Genomic DNA, 15,300 nt, shown 5'->3' with positions numbered 1-15,300 from the left:
AGATCAAAAGGGTCAATAGTTCATAGATTTTAGCACTGGCATACTTCAATGAAGTCATTGAGAAGATGCCATGAAACAGTAAAAACTTAAAAAGTAGATTTAATTATAAAATGAAATTGTGGAATTACTAAAAAAAGTCATTTTAACATTCAATAAAGTAAGATTAATATTTAAGCAGTGCGGATCTCCACAAATTTATTCCATCCTAAACCGTGGCATGGATATGGCCTTCGAGGACTGGAGTTCAACAGCTGTAATTTAAAGATTAAGAATCATGAAACAAATTCAAATGGATAAGGGTGGGGGTTCAACATATTTGCTTGACTGTGTAAACAGCTGGAGGAACAAACATAGAATAGTTTGCTCAACACCTTATTCTAACTGTATCCCAAACTGTGGATAAGAAGTATGGATGGATTCATTCATTATTATTTCTTACTACAAAAAAAATTATAGGTGCCCTTTGGAAGAAAACTTGAGTGTTCAATTCAGGAAATATAACTAGACATGTTATTGCAAGTAGATAACAACCCAATAGACCGAGGCTCTTGTACTCAAGAAATTTATGGCCCTGAGATAGACTCTGTAAAGTTACGACTTTAATTATTAACTTCACTTTAAAATTCACAAGCATGCATGTAATAATTATTATTTCTGCTCTCCAATAATTGGAGATCCTGAGATTACACAATCGCTAAGGCGCTAACAAGGCACTCAGTTTATGATGCTCTAAGCCATACATAATCTCAGTGGATTCCTTTTGAAGATGCGACTAATAATCACCCGTGTTTCAAAAATAAAATTGTACTTCGGCAAATGTAGGCATAATTGAGTATTATTTTGGGAAATATGTAAACTGTTCAAAATAAAATGAATACATATTTAAAGCTCAGAGAGGTTAAATCTGTTAAAATACAGTATATGAATATTTAGTACCACCATCTCATTCTCTAAAAAGTTTTCAAAGCAACCCTATCTCATTTCTTTCCTCAGATATGAATTTTCCTTATTTTTCAGCATATAAGATGCTCTGGAATATGAGGCACCAAGGTTTAGAGGGCAAAAGCCAGGGTAAAAAAAATATATATGCTAAACCTGGTGTATTCAGGAGCATCTTGTAGATGTTCTCCTCCAATTATTGTGTCTGCCTGTGTCCCCATGTGTCGTCCTGTGTCCCCATCTGTCCTCTAGGTGTACTTTTCATTTGCCCATGTGTCCCTTTCTGTCCCCAGTACATGTCCCCTTCTGACCCCCTCTGTCCCCAGTGTGTACCCTTCTGTCCCCAGTGTGTCCCCTCCTATCCCCCGTTTTTCCTGTGGTCCTCCCACCATTTGTCCTGTTCTCATCCCATTTGTCTTCCTCTGCCTCTGTGTACAATTATGAGAAGCTGCAGCGCAGCTCACCTAATCTACAGGTCCAGTGCCGATCACAGACCTCTCCTTTCTGGTACGGGTCCCCTATTGCCGGCTTCTGCTGATGATGCGATCAACAGAAGCCAGCACTAGGGGTGCCGTGTAGTAGAGTAGAGGTCTGTGATCACCACTAGATCCGTAGATCAGTGTTGCTCGGATACGATTCGTGATCACGGCATAGCTGTGAATCACAAGCATTTTTTCACTATCCGACATTGTGATCTGAATCCGTGATCGGGAATTGATCACGGCAGTCAATCACGAATTCAGCCGTTATTCCAAGTATTCAGCCCCTGATCACGCCCATGATCACGGGAAAATATTCGTGATTATCACCTCAAATCCTGCCGAATTTAGCGGTTAATAGCAAAGCCCCCTTACATGGTAGAAACACCAAATTTGCAGGGGATGTTAAAAAAAACAGTGGGAAAAAATAATATCTTCCTATTTTTTTTTTACTTTTTTATGTCCAAAGGGTGGGAAATAAAAAAAAAAAACGTGGGGCCCCCCTACCAAGCATATTTATCCCCTTGTCTCCATGCAGGCTGGGGTAGCCAGAATGTGGAGCCCCAGCTGACTGGGGCTTTGCACCCTGAGCTATATCAGCCCACATGGTCTATGCTATGGGGGGCTCCGGGGGAGAGGGGCGGCCAAGCCTGCCCCTCCCCCCGAGCCCTGTCCAATCCATGGACAAGGGGCACTTCTCTACCTCCAGTGCCCCAGGAGGAGGTGGGGGTGATGACTCCCTGGGGGGGTTCATGTTATTAATGGGGACTCCCAGATGCCTGCCCCCCTCCCAGGTGAAATGAGTATAGGGGTACAAGTACCCCTTACTCATTTCCACAAAGGGTTAAATGAAATAAAAAAACAATGATGAGAAAACCCAAAATACTTACCTGTATGTTTAAAAAATGTTCTCACTCCAATATCCTCGGAAATGTCCCACACCAATAGCCTCTATCTTGCGATCTTCTGAAGTTGATTGAAGATCTCTGCTGGCCACTCCCACACACGCCGCTCCCCGCCACAGATCTCAGCCATACTAAGTATAGCTGAGAGTACGTCCTATGTGGACTCTATACCGCCAGCTCCCACTGTCCTCCCTGCCTCCCACACCTATCACCCACACCCATGCCGGCACCCAGTGCACCCATGGGGGAGGGTGATAGATGTGGGCAGGTGGGGAGGACAGCGGGAGCTGACAGTATAGCGTCTGCATAGGATGTGCTCTCAGCTATACTTAGTATAGCTGAGAGCCAAAGCATCTTTAAATTTTCCTCCAAGGCTCCCCATTGATGCAGGGGGGGGGCGGTCAGGCAAAGTTCACTGAAAGAGTGGAGTGAGCGGCTAGGTGTGTACCTCTGAGTAAGATCGGAAATGTAGGTTGGACAGGTTTTGTGGACAGATTTGTAGGTCAGACACAGTATCTTGAATCTGATTCTGGACTGGATGGGAAGCCAGTTTTTCCTGTGGTCCTCCCACCATTTGTCCTGTTCTCATCCCATTTGTCTTCCTCTGCCTCTGTGTACAATTATGAGAAGCTGCAGCGCAGCTCACCTAATCTACAGGTCCAGTGCCGATCACAGACCTCTCCTTTCTGGTACGGGTCCCCTATTGCCGGCTTCTGCTGATGATGCGATCAACAGAAGCCAGCACTAGGGGTGCCGTGCAGTAGAGTAGAGGTCTGTGATCACCACTAGATCCGTAGATCAGTGTTGCTCGGATACGATTCGTGATCACGGCATAGCTGTGAATCACAAGCATTTTTTCACTATCCGACATTGTGATCTGAATCCGTGATCGGGAATTGATCACGGCAGTCAATCACGAATTCAGCCGTTATTCCAAGTATTCAGCCCCTGATCACGCCCATGATCACGGGAAAATATTCGTGATTATCACCTCAAATCCTGCCGAATTTAGCGGTTAATAGCAAAGCCCCCTTACATGGTAGAAACACCAAATTTGAGAGATTCAAGGAGGGGAGCCGCCGTGGTGGAGCGATGGGAGGAGTGGATAATTCTGGCTGCCGCATTCATGATGGACTGCAGTGGTGCTATGCGGGTCATAGGGAGACCAGACAGAAGGGCATTGCAATAGTCAAGGCGGGAAATTATGAGAGCATGGATGAGGAGTTTGGTGGTGGCAGAGGACTCAGGAAAAGGTGAATCTTACAGATGTTACGAAGGTGGAAGTTGCAGGACTTTGTAAGGTTTTGGATGTGGGGAGTGAAGGAGAGTACGGAGTCCAGGGTGACACCCAGATATTGGGCTTGAGAGGTAGGGCAAATGGTAGTGTAGTTAACAGTGACATGCACATCTGGGAGGTTCATGGATGGCCGGGGTGGGAAGATCATAAATTCCATTTTGTCTAGATTTAGTTTCAGGAACCTAGCAGACATCCAGGAGGAGATGGCTGATAGGCAGGAGGAGACCTTGTCCATGGTAGTGGAGGATAGTAAGTCAATTTCTTTGAATATTCTGCTACCCCTCCCCCCACATAGCAACAAAATGCAATGTCAACTGCACAGCTGACCCACGTCTATACTGGCCCACCTAGCAATGTCACCCAAGGGGATCAGTTCCCAATCCCAGACGGGCGTCATATATCACAGATGTACACACACCTTGCCTGTGACACTGGGTGGAGATATAATCTGCATCAATTATAATCAATCCTCAGTCTGACATTTCTGTTTTTACCATAGCATCTGAATAATTGCTATAAAAAACGGGTTAATTTTATTCATTTTTATTAATGGCTTTAAATGTTTTATCCTTTAAATAAAACTATTTGCTTTCACTGACTAGCACAATTAATATACAGTAATTATTTCTTAAAAGAAGTAAGATGGGGAAGGCATATGATGGGGCTGTTTTTCTATAATGTTATTAGTTTTCAATGTATAGAGAACATCAGCGCAAGATGAATTGGAACTAGTCCATCAATATATCTATATTGGATATGAAGCAGTTCCAAAGATGTAACTGGTAACCATAACAATTCATCATACAGTATTAAAAGTACCCAAGTTTCAGAGCTATGGACCATTTAATGGTTTCAAGTGCTGCTTTGGGTGATGTGATGTCAATTAATTAAATCATGAAGCACACGTCTTTATGAAAGGCATAATTCAAGGACTTTAGAAGTGATTCAGAATGAGTACTAATGAATGCGCTCTCTCTCCTGAGGTTCTGTAAGGAGTAAAGTCATGATCTGAAGTCGGTTTGCGTAAGACTGAAATGTGTACCACGTGTACTGCACTTCAATGCCACATGTAGTGTATTGCCTTTGGAATTAAGAACAGCAGTAGCTGTATGCACATAGAAGCAAATGCTTTTTGTCTGCAGAATAAATGATCACACTGCCTTTTGTGCCTGCTAGCTGTTACAACAGGAGAAAATATACATCATATTGCCACCTGCCTAGCTAATAAGGAGATGCAATACCTATTCTTTAGCAGGAAGATTAGCAGGGTTAAAGGGAACCTGAAGTACTGGTATAAAAAAAAGTTTCACTTACCTGGGTTTCTGCCAGCCCCCTGCAGCCACCCTGTGCCCATGTCATCCTGGAACGATCCTCCGGATCCCTGCTGCTGATCATTTTCTCTTTCACTGACTTGCAAGTCGACATGCACTGCACCTGCGGCTGGGTGAGCCGCTTTGTTTGCGCTCTCGTCGCCGGGAACATCCTGCGCAGGTGCAGTATGAGAAAATCTCTACTGTACCTGCGCAAGATGCTCCCAGTGGCGGGAGCCATACGAGGACGCATGCAGCCAGGGCCGTGCAGGTGCAGTGGGTGGCAACCGGCAAAGGAGAAAGTGAGCCGCGGTGGGGGACCGGAGGATCGTTCCAGGATGATGTGGGCATAAAGCGGCTGCAGGGGGCTGGCAGAAGCTCTAGGTAAGTGAAACTCTTTTTTTCTTACAGGTACTTCAGGTTCCCTTTAAGTAATGTTACACTACCAGGGACAGCTCTAAGGCCTAGTGCACACCGGAGCGTTTCCACTGCGGTTTGCGATCTGCTTGCGGGTGCGGATCCGCTAGGGTAATGTATTTCAATGGGCTGGTGCACACCAGAGCGGGAGGCGTTTTGCAGAAACGCATACTCCCGGGCTGCTGCAGATTTTGGATTGCGGATGCGTTTCTGCCTCAATGTTAAGTATAGGAAAACCGCAAACCGCTCTGAAAAACGGCACTTCAGAGTGGTTTGCCAGGCGTTTTTTGTTACAGTAGCTGTTCAGTTCTGAAATTTACTACACCAAAACCGCTACACAAAACCGCAAAACGCTAGCTGAAACGCTGCAGAAAAGCAAGAAAAAGCGTTTCAAAATCTGCTAGCATTTTGCGGATCTGCTAGCGGTTTTTGGTGTGCACTAGGCCTTAGAGAGTGTACATTTAATAAATGCGCCCATTGAAAAAGGGCATAGGAAATAGCCGATAGTAGAATATTAACCTTAACCAATATTCGACTACTTAGTCAGCTGCCCTTTTAAACAGTAGAATATTGGAAACGTTACCTTGCAGCCTTTTCAACTGTTTACTTACCACAACCTACTTACCACAACCTACTGCCCTTACACCATCAAGGGCATTAGAAAGGGAAATTTACAGTGCATCACCAGGAACCTTAAAGGGGTTCTGTGGTTCTTATTAAAAAACAAGAACTGACACTTACCTGGGGCTTCTACCGGTCCCTGCATCTGTCCTGCCCCGCTGTCATCTATGATCCTCTGTTCCCCACCGGTCACCGTCCAATTATTTGTCTAACTAGAGGAATGCAACTGCAGCTGCGCGGCCGCATGCATCCTACCTCCAGCTCGCGTCTGGGAATGCACAGTATGAGAAAACTTTGTACTCACCTGTGCAGGAGTCTCCCGGAGATGTGAGGACGCACGGCCACGCAGGCGAAGTCCCCACAGTCAATCCCCCCTGTTGCCGGCAACATCGCAATCGTGGACATCTGCCCCCCAAGCTGCAGGGACATGACTATTGCGTCCCTGCAGTTGTAGCAGCTGCCACTGCTGACGTGTGGCTCACATCCCAGCAGCAGAAATAGTTAAACTTTAAACCTTTTTATCTAAAACAATAATTTTAATTATTTTTGACAAAAGTGTATTGACAGCCCCGTGGTAGTGCATGCAAGCACATCTCAGTCATATCGTAAATACTGGCATATGGAGAGGAGTAGGAGAAGTAGAATCAGCTGAACAACTCTGCCTCAGCTGATTGCCCATGTTCTGATTGGCACAGAAAAGGGATGCCTGTACAGACATTAGACTGATGGCCAAAGCGATCACAAATGATTGACTCAATCATCATACATTTAATGTTTAATTGTGTACTCATATGAAATATTAAAGTACAACTGAAGTGAGACGAATATGGAGGCTGCCATATTTATTTCCTTTTAAACAATACCAGTAGCCTGGCAGCCCTGCTGATCTATTTGACTGCAGTAGAGTCTGAAGAACACCAGAAACAAGCATGCAGCTAATCTTGTCAGAGCTGACAATAATGTCAGAAACGCCTGATAGGCTGCATGCTTGTTCAGGGTCTATGGTTGCATGGTTGGTCAGGAGTTCAGGGTCTATGGCTAAAAGTATCAGAGGCAGAGGATCAGCAGGATAGCCAGGCAACTGGTATTGCTTAAAAGGAAATAAATATGGCAGCCTCCATATCCCTTTTGCTTAATTTGTTCTTTAAGAACAGCTTACATTTACTTAGAGCTGTATTCAGCTATTACACTAATGTCCACTAATGTGAGTTTCTGTTGGCAGGGGTGTAACTATGCCTGAGGAGGCTTGTCTGCAAAACATACAGAGCCCCTCTTACCCCCATGTCCAGCAGACTAAACTTGCACATCTGCCCTTCTCCCCCATGGCTCTCTGTTATGCTCCCCTGACTCTGCCACCCAGATCTAAAGATCAGCACTGTGGCAGCTACAGGGCTTACCTCTTCTCCTGTCTGGTCTCTCTGGTGCTCCCGCTGCAGCCACTAGGTGGCACTGTCCTCTCTGCTCTCTGCCTTCCTCAGTCTAACGCACCTTGCAATTCAGACCAAGAGGAATTCAGACTGAGATGCCAGTGCCTGTAGGTCAATCACCATCAATTGTACAAGGCAATGAAACAGAAAACATGCAGTAGCTGAAGCCTAAAAAGATTGTGCACGTCATCTTTTAATGTGTTTTGTTTTAACTCTCAATTTAACAATTCAATCATGTATAGATGGACTGTTTTGATACTGAATACTTTTCAGGTGTGGAAGACAAAACCTAGAGCAATTACCTCAGTTAACCTTCTGTCATTGTTTTACAGCCAGGGAGATTAGTGGAGATTCTCATTCTGATTGCCAGGAAAGACCGAATAAAGATTAAAGTGATAAAGCTCAGATGATAATGGTGTATTGTTACTTCTATTCTCAAGGGTATGCTGGAAATTCCAATAATCCTAATTTATGATTCAGGCAAACGTAAAGCACAGAAGCATCTGAATGAAATAGACCTTGCTGTTAAATCTAAAGCAAGGTTTCTATAAAACATCATAGGCCTGGTAAAGACGCAAGGTGATGGATGTGTAAAGGATGGTGCCCTTTGCCTTGTTAGCAGTGATAGCTGTACAAACATGCAAGCTGGGCCTAACCAAATATTTATGTTTCCTGCCTAGGGGCTCGTACACACGCCCAACTGATGTCGCCCGTGAGATGATCCCCTTAAAGAGAATCTGTACTCTAATATTCTTACAATAAAATGCATACCATTCTATTCCTTATTTTCTCCTGTGCCCTTCTGTGCTGTTTCTGCCACTCCCTGCTGCAATCCTGGCTTGTAATTAATAGTTTTAGGCAGTGTTTACAAACAAACTAACCGGCTTGTGATAGGCTCACATAAACAGAGTGTGCAGTGGGCCAGCAGAGGGTGTGTATACTTCTATCCAATCACAAGCAGCCCTGCACATTCCACACATTCAAGCCTTAGCCCGACAGACACGACAGAGGAAAGGAGATAAGATTTATTACAGAGACAGTGCAATTAGGAAAGGCTGCAGTAAGCCAGAGCACATTAGAACAGGCATAGGAACTTATAGGATAGAAGAACTAAGGCTGAAAAATTTGTTACAGAGTCTCTTTAAGCTACATCTCTGGGCCAGCCTGCACACAGCTGCATAGTGTTGCTATGGGGGGTATGACGGAGAGACAGCACATGCGTGACGTCATGCGGTAGGTGGGGGACCGATGCGAACAATGAAATCGGCAGGCGAACCGGCGTCACTGGGGTTGGGTAGATGCGTTAGACAAATCATTTGCAAGCACTAATGAAAAGGGTCCCATCAGTGGTGAAGCAACAGGGATGCAGAGGCTGGGACCACACAAGGGCATTAGCTCTTTATTGGTGATGTATTGGAATTGATCATCCCTGGTCTTTGAGTATTGGAAATCAGTAATAAACCATTCCTTTTCCTGTGGGTAGAGCTCTCTTTTACAACGACTGTCTTTAGAAAGCTGGTTTTGGTGGTCTGCATCATACGATTATACATATAGTGCTGGGGGGATGGGGTGGTTTTAACATTTGCACTGTGGTCCATTGCTCAGTAGCCACTGGGTCTGATTTGAGGATGTTGTAAGCACAGTTAAGCATAAATATGCTATAACTTGAAAAAATAACCATAAAAAATTGTACACATAACACTGTAGCTCTTCCAAACTGTAAAAGTCAAAATGTAGAGCTCTATCTGTGGGGCACACAAGTTGAGCTTGTGTCCTCGACCAAAAGGGCTCTCACTTCTTGAGTAACCGTTCAAAAAGTTCACACCTCAAATTAGTTTCTTTAACACTACAGTAACCTTTATACATTTTGGTGTGGATGGGCTGTTAACAGATTCCTGTTTATCGACCATTCCTGTTTATCATAACTGGAGGACTACTTTAGGTTAATCAAAGACATATTATTCTGGTACATGCTTAATTTTTTAATCCAAGGAAGCTACACTTTAAAGGCAAAGCTGTATAACAACATTTATACCCATCAAATGAGCACGTATTCCTCCTTTTGCTTCACTCCCAACAATTAACGACTGTGCACCTAATGCTTGACTTCAACCTTCGATGCAATGTTCTTCCTCTAATTGTAAAATTGCTTTTCAATAGATTCAATAAACCCAGCCTTGAATAGCTTCTTCAAGCTTTTCACAGAAACATTTTGTGCAAAAAAGAAGACTGTGTTACGGGCTGGAAACACATCAAATATGATTCTCGTAGCTGGCCATGGATAAAAAGGAAGAAGGGGGCTTCATGTTTTGATGGATCTAAGCCAGCATGCATGTTTTATGCTCAGTTATGCCAAATGACCTTCTGTCCTCTAAACTCTGTGTGTGGTTTTTAGCGTAATGAGGAAACAAGAGGTATGGCTGGCTCTAATCGCATTTGGTGACTCAGTGTGCCCTGCGTTTATGCTGCAAAAGATGACCTGGCACACTAAGCGTTAATACATTTCTAGAAATGAGTTGACAGTAGTTCCAGAAGGTCGTGTTTACTTTCTATTTCATAATCTCTTTATGGTCTGGTAAGTGTCTGGTGTAGATAAACAGTATGGTCTAGGAACAAAGTAGGAATCTGGTCCGTTACATAGAATTTCCTTTATTTATTTTAAGAAGAGCACCTGTCTGTGATGCCCAGTAGTAGTTTTCACTGAAAAAGCAGTCCACTCTCACCTGATAAACTAGCAAAGCCCTTCATTATTGCATATGCAAAATTATTTACTGATATGGTTGTCAAACCTAAATTAGTAAGTAATTTGTTTATATGTAAGGTAAATTGATAACATAACAGGTAGCTATGTTGTCAAGTGAAGTACAAATTGTTCTCCATGCTCACCATGACAGGTCTTAAAATTCAACCATACTAATGCCAGATCTTCTTGTTTCTAGAGTTCAAAGTAAACTTGACGTGAAAATAAGCCTATGAGAACTTGTGAGTAAATGTATTTATAGATCTAATCCTAAAGAGAACTTTCCTGGAAGACCATATTTTTACTTAAAACACTAAAATATTAACCCTTGCAATGAAAAAAATAATACAATGAACACAGGATACAGCATGCCACTTCAGATACCCTTTAAGTATTACACATCTCTTCATTGATCTTAGTTCCAAGACTCTGGGCCGGATCCAATTGACTTTTCCACTTCTCATCGGAGACAATTTTCATCTTTGTTTTAAAATAACTTTTCAAGTATTTTCTTGCTTCTTGGTGGCTAAAAAGGCATTATATTGATAAGATGTGAAAATATTACCTAGGAAAAAAATTAGGAGAAAAAGTGAAATGGATTGGGACCTATGGCACTTATTCAATTCCATTTTTCTCCTGAGTTTTCTCCTAGGTGATATTTTCACACCTTCTCCATAAAATGTCTTAAGCCCCCAGGAAGAGAGAAAATCTTGACAGTATTTTTAATCTACTTTTTGGTACTTTTTCAATTGCAGAGTGCTGAAAAGCTATTTTAAACAGAAGATGAAAACTTGAGAAAAAAAAGCAAATTGAATTAAGGTCTATGGCCCACAAAAATTTAGTTTTTTTCTGAGTTTTTCTCTAGAAGATAATGTTTCATCTTATCTTTAAAATGATTTTTCAGCACTTCACAACTGAAAAAGAAAAAGAAGGTGAAAAGGTACTATCAAAATTATTTGGAGTATTTTCTTGCTTAGTTTAAAAAGGCATTTAATTGACAAATTGTGAAAATATCGCCTAGAAGAAGAGTCAGGAGAAAAACTTAATTGGATATGGGCCTATTGTGCACTATGGCCCATATGCAATTAACTTTTTCACCTGAGTTATCTCATAGAAGATAATTTTCAAATCCTCTTTTAAATAACTTTCAAGCATTTTATCATTAAAAAAGTACCAAAAAGTAGGTGAACAAGTACTATCAAAATTCTTTTGAGTATTTTATTGCTTGTTGGTGGCTTAAAAGGCATTTTATTGACAATTTTAAAAATATCACCGAGGAGAAAGCTCAGGAGCATACAGGCCTATGTCTATACAAAGGCATACCAGTGCAGGGGACACAAGATGGCGTTACCTCAGCTCCAAGATCAAATTACTACAGTGGAAGTGCAGCTACACTCCGCTCTCCCACTGGTGAGGTCCAATAGCCTCAAAGAAGGCAATAAGGCTCATCCACTCAGGAGTAGTATAACACATTTTGTACACAAAAACAACTTTGTTTGTGACATCAGACGCTAGAGCGAGGAGTATGCGGTGGAACGCACGGAAGGTATGTATCTGCCCGCCGCTGCCCGCTGCCCGCTGCCCACACTATAACTTTAGCTAGAGGGGAGCGCAGAGGGGAGAGCCCCAAGGTGAGGGAGAGGGGGGGAACTTCCCCTCTCCCCGCCAACTGTGGCCAAGGCTTTCCCCTCATGCTGCCCCCACAAAACGGCCCCGAGCGGGCCCCAGGGAGAGGGGGGGCCCACTCTGAAATTTTGCAGGGGGGCCCGGTGGGGGCTAGTTACTCCCCTGTTTGCAAGTATGAAATGTTGTAACTTGAGTCATTTGTAAGTAGGAGAAAATGTATCAGTGCATTATCTTGCCCTCCAAAAATCAGAAATGAACTCATGAACAGCTTCCTTACTTACACATGTGTTTTTATTTGTGTCTTAAAGGGACACTTTCGCCAGGAATAAAAAAATCCGTTTTACATTCCTGGGGCTTCTACCAGCCCCCTGCAGCCATCTCTTGTCCTCGCAGCCACTCACGGGCCTGTCCACGCGTATTTTTTTACGCGTTCCCATCCGCAATAGCGTCTTGCGGCTGTGCAGGACACTATTGAGGATGGGAACATGAAGAAGTATATCCATGGCCAGGCCTGCGCAGGTGCAGATAGCCCCCCCCCCCCGACTCCCTGTCAGGGCCTGTCAACAAAAACTACACTAGCTGGCGACGGGGAGACCAGAGGCTCCATGAGTGACTGTGAGGGCATGGTACGGCTGCAAGGGGCTGGTAGAAGCCCCAGGTAAGTAAAAGTGATTTTTTATTCCTGGCTTAAATGTCCCTTTAAAACGGTGTCATCATGTGAAGGCCTGGTTAGCGTTTGTACATGACTTCTCATTTCAAATCTCTTTTCTAATCATGTGCTCATACACTGTGCTTGATGCATAAACATTCTTTCCAGCACCACCCCAGCTGTTACTTCATGCAGGCATCACGATCTGAATTCTAGACATGAGGATTATCCTTGACAGTACAATGCCAATCAGCAGCCAATGCTAAGCCTCATAATAGCATTGGAAGCGCTACAAACACAGTAAATATACTAAAGTAACATTTGTAGGCTTTTTGCGGATGACACGTTACCAATGTCACAGCATTCACGTTTTTTTTTAGAAGACACTCAAGACAACAGAGAAAAATGGAAAGTGTCATTGCTAACTTTGCTTTAATAAATACCACTTATAATCAGGTAGTTGTGCTGACTCTCTATTCTACCACCATGTTAACCCTCCTGGCGGTAACCCCAACCTACACTCGGGGTAGCCGCTGCAGAGGACTTCTCTGCCCCGGGGGGGAATTTTTAATTAAATTTGCTTTAGCCTTTGTAGCTAGCACTTCGCTAGCTACCATTGTCCCCCAAGTGCCTCCACTCTTTTTTGATTGCCCTCGATCGCTGCCATTATATGTACCCCCCTGGATCCCGCGATGGCGCACCCTCTCCAATCAGCTCGAGGCTTCGCTATGGGGAGGATCGGGATTGCGCATGACATCATGACGTCGATGACGTCAGACGTTATGTCAGATCATCACCATAGCACCGACTGAAGCTCATTGGGGAGGCTGCGGCTCCCACAGGATCGCGGCTAGGTAACATATAGCGGCGGGAATCGGCGGGATCAGAAGGGTGCGGGGGACTTGGGGGACAATGGTAGCTAGCCTAGTGCTAGCTACAAAGGCTAAAGCAAATTTAATTCAAAAAATTCCTCCCGCGGACGCAGCCTCAGAAACTGCGTACCACCAGGGAGAGTAATCAGTGATCCACAAAAAAAACTATACATCCATTGGCTGCATGCATAGTTCTCCCACTTCACAGTTGCATTAAACACCTCTGGCTCTTTAACAAATACATGGCTGGCAAAGGGGTCAAGAGGGGTTGGTGGCTGCCATACACATGTTGAATTATCTACAGATGAATTTGTTTTCGGCCAACTTGGCTGAGTTTCCTATAGCATAGGGAGCTTTAGGGCCCGTTCTCACTTGAGCGGGAATCACGCGATTCCCGCTCAAGGCAAACTGCTAGCTTTTTTTAAAAACCACTACAACATGTAACACATAGCAGTGTTCTCACTGCCGCGTTTGCGGTTAGCGTTAACTGCAAACGTGTTCCATGCAGCGGTGTGCCGGAGATTAGCGATTAGCGATTTCGATTAGCATGCATAGCACCACTAATAGTGATTGCTCCAAAACCGCCGCAGTGTCCAGTGATCTTTCCACGTTAATCGCAAGAAAATCACTCCCACAACCGCCGGCGTTTTGCGGTTTTAGATGTGAATGGACCCTAAATCCAGTTTTCTTTATATCTTTTTTATGATAAATCAGACCCACAGAGATTTAAACTGTAACATGCAATCAGACCATTCTAGATCTTGCTCTAGTGTCTGCAGGCATGTATTTTTATGCAGATCTGTATTTCATTGGGGCAAGCTGCATGCACTGTTTATTGTAATCCCTCAATATTAAATTGGTTTCGAGTGACCTGAGTATTCATGTTTGTTTCAGACAACATCAAGCCAAGAATCAGATGCCAAATTCACTTAACTGACCTTAAAAGTCTATTCCTTAAGCCTCAGCTCAATCATAAGGATAAAAAGAAAGGATTAAAACCTCCTAACAACTCATAATGAGGATATTAGGAGAATTTAATGTTCATGATTTAATATACAAATACAGATATGAAAACATATCTAATAACTGCCCTAAATATGTAGTTATGCACAGAAAGTTCTTCCTCTAACGTAGGAACTACGATTTCACTTAATAAGCTCTGATAAAAGATTATTCTTATTTCATCTACAGTGAGAGAAATAATCTGTTATAGTTTACTTATGCAGGGTTTCCGGTCTATGAAATTATGGTTGATGAAGCTCAAGAACTGGGAAAAGAAAAAAAGGACCAGAAAACAACAGGAACGCCAGAATAGTATTTACAGGAAATTAAATAATGTGTGAAACAAATGCTACTTACAAACCTGGGTTGCTATCAGGCAACCACAGTATTAAGGTGGCCACTAATGATACAATTTCCCTAATGATCGATTATGAACGATTCTTCTTATGAACGATCGTAAATGCACAAAAATCTCCTAACCAATCCGATCAGATTGACGGGATTGAACTAAAATTTGGATCAATTTCATTAATCTGATCAAATTGGTTAGGAGATTTTTGTCCATTAGCGGTCCGAAATGATAATTTATGATTATTCTTAAGAAGAATTGTTTGTAATCGATCGTTCGGCAAATTGTATCATTAGTGGCCACCTTTAGTCTGGCGTCTCCATGCAGATTGGGTATCCTCTTTAGGATGGGTTGGGTTGTACTCCAGAAAAACAACCACTGGATAATTATCACAGGGGACACCCCTGGGAAGAGAGGAAACTCTACACAAAATGAGAGGAGACGCTGCAATGTAATATGCAATGGATAAACTTGGCTAATGAAACAATCTTACCTCAGGTTGGAGGTTTAAGGATAATAATTTTATTGGACGGAGGAAAAGACAATATGTTTGGTGGGACCTGCACACTTCCTTGGGTCTATACAGTACAGTGTCTTACGCAGCTGCCTGCAGGGACAGTTTGAAAATGATTCACATAACATGTAGACAGTGACACATGTAATGTTG

General features: G+C 43.2%; 1 protein-coding gene across 2 annotated transcripts in view; it reads right to left on the bottom strand.

The window, feature by feature from the left end:
- Nucleotides 1–15,300, bottom strand: part of HTR2C (5-hydroxytryptamine receptor 2C) — a 731,884-nt gene that overhangs the window by 591,776 nt on the left and 124,808 nt on the right. Inside the window, exon 2 of one of the 2 annotated variants that reach the window (XM_068249562.1) lies at nt 10,520–10,700. The exons of the other annotated variant lie outside the window; for it this stretch is intronic. The gene's annotated coding sequence lies outside the window, so the exon portion shown is untranslated. The remainder of the gene's footprint in view (nt 1–10,519; nt 10,701–15,300) is intronic. 2 annotated transcript variants of the gene reach the window in all.

This window comes from Hyperolius riggenbachi, chromosome 8 (genome assembly GCF_040937935.1).
Source record: "Hyperolius riggenbachi isolate aHypRig1 chromosome 8, aHypRig1.pri, whole genome shotgun sequence".
NCBI lineage: Eukaryota > Metazoa > Chordata > Amphibia > Anura > Hyperoliidae > Hyperolius > Hyperolius riggenbachi.
This window is presented reverse-complemented; position numbering and strand designations above follow the sequence as displayed.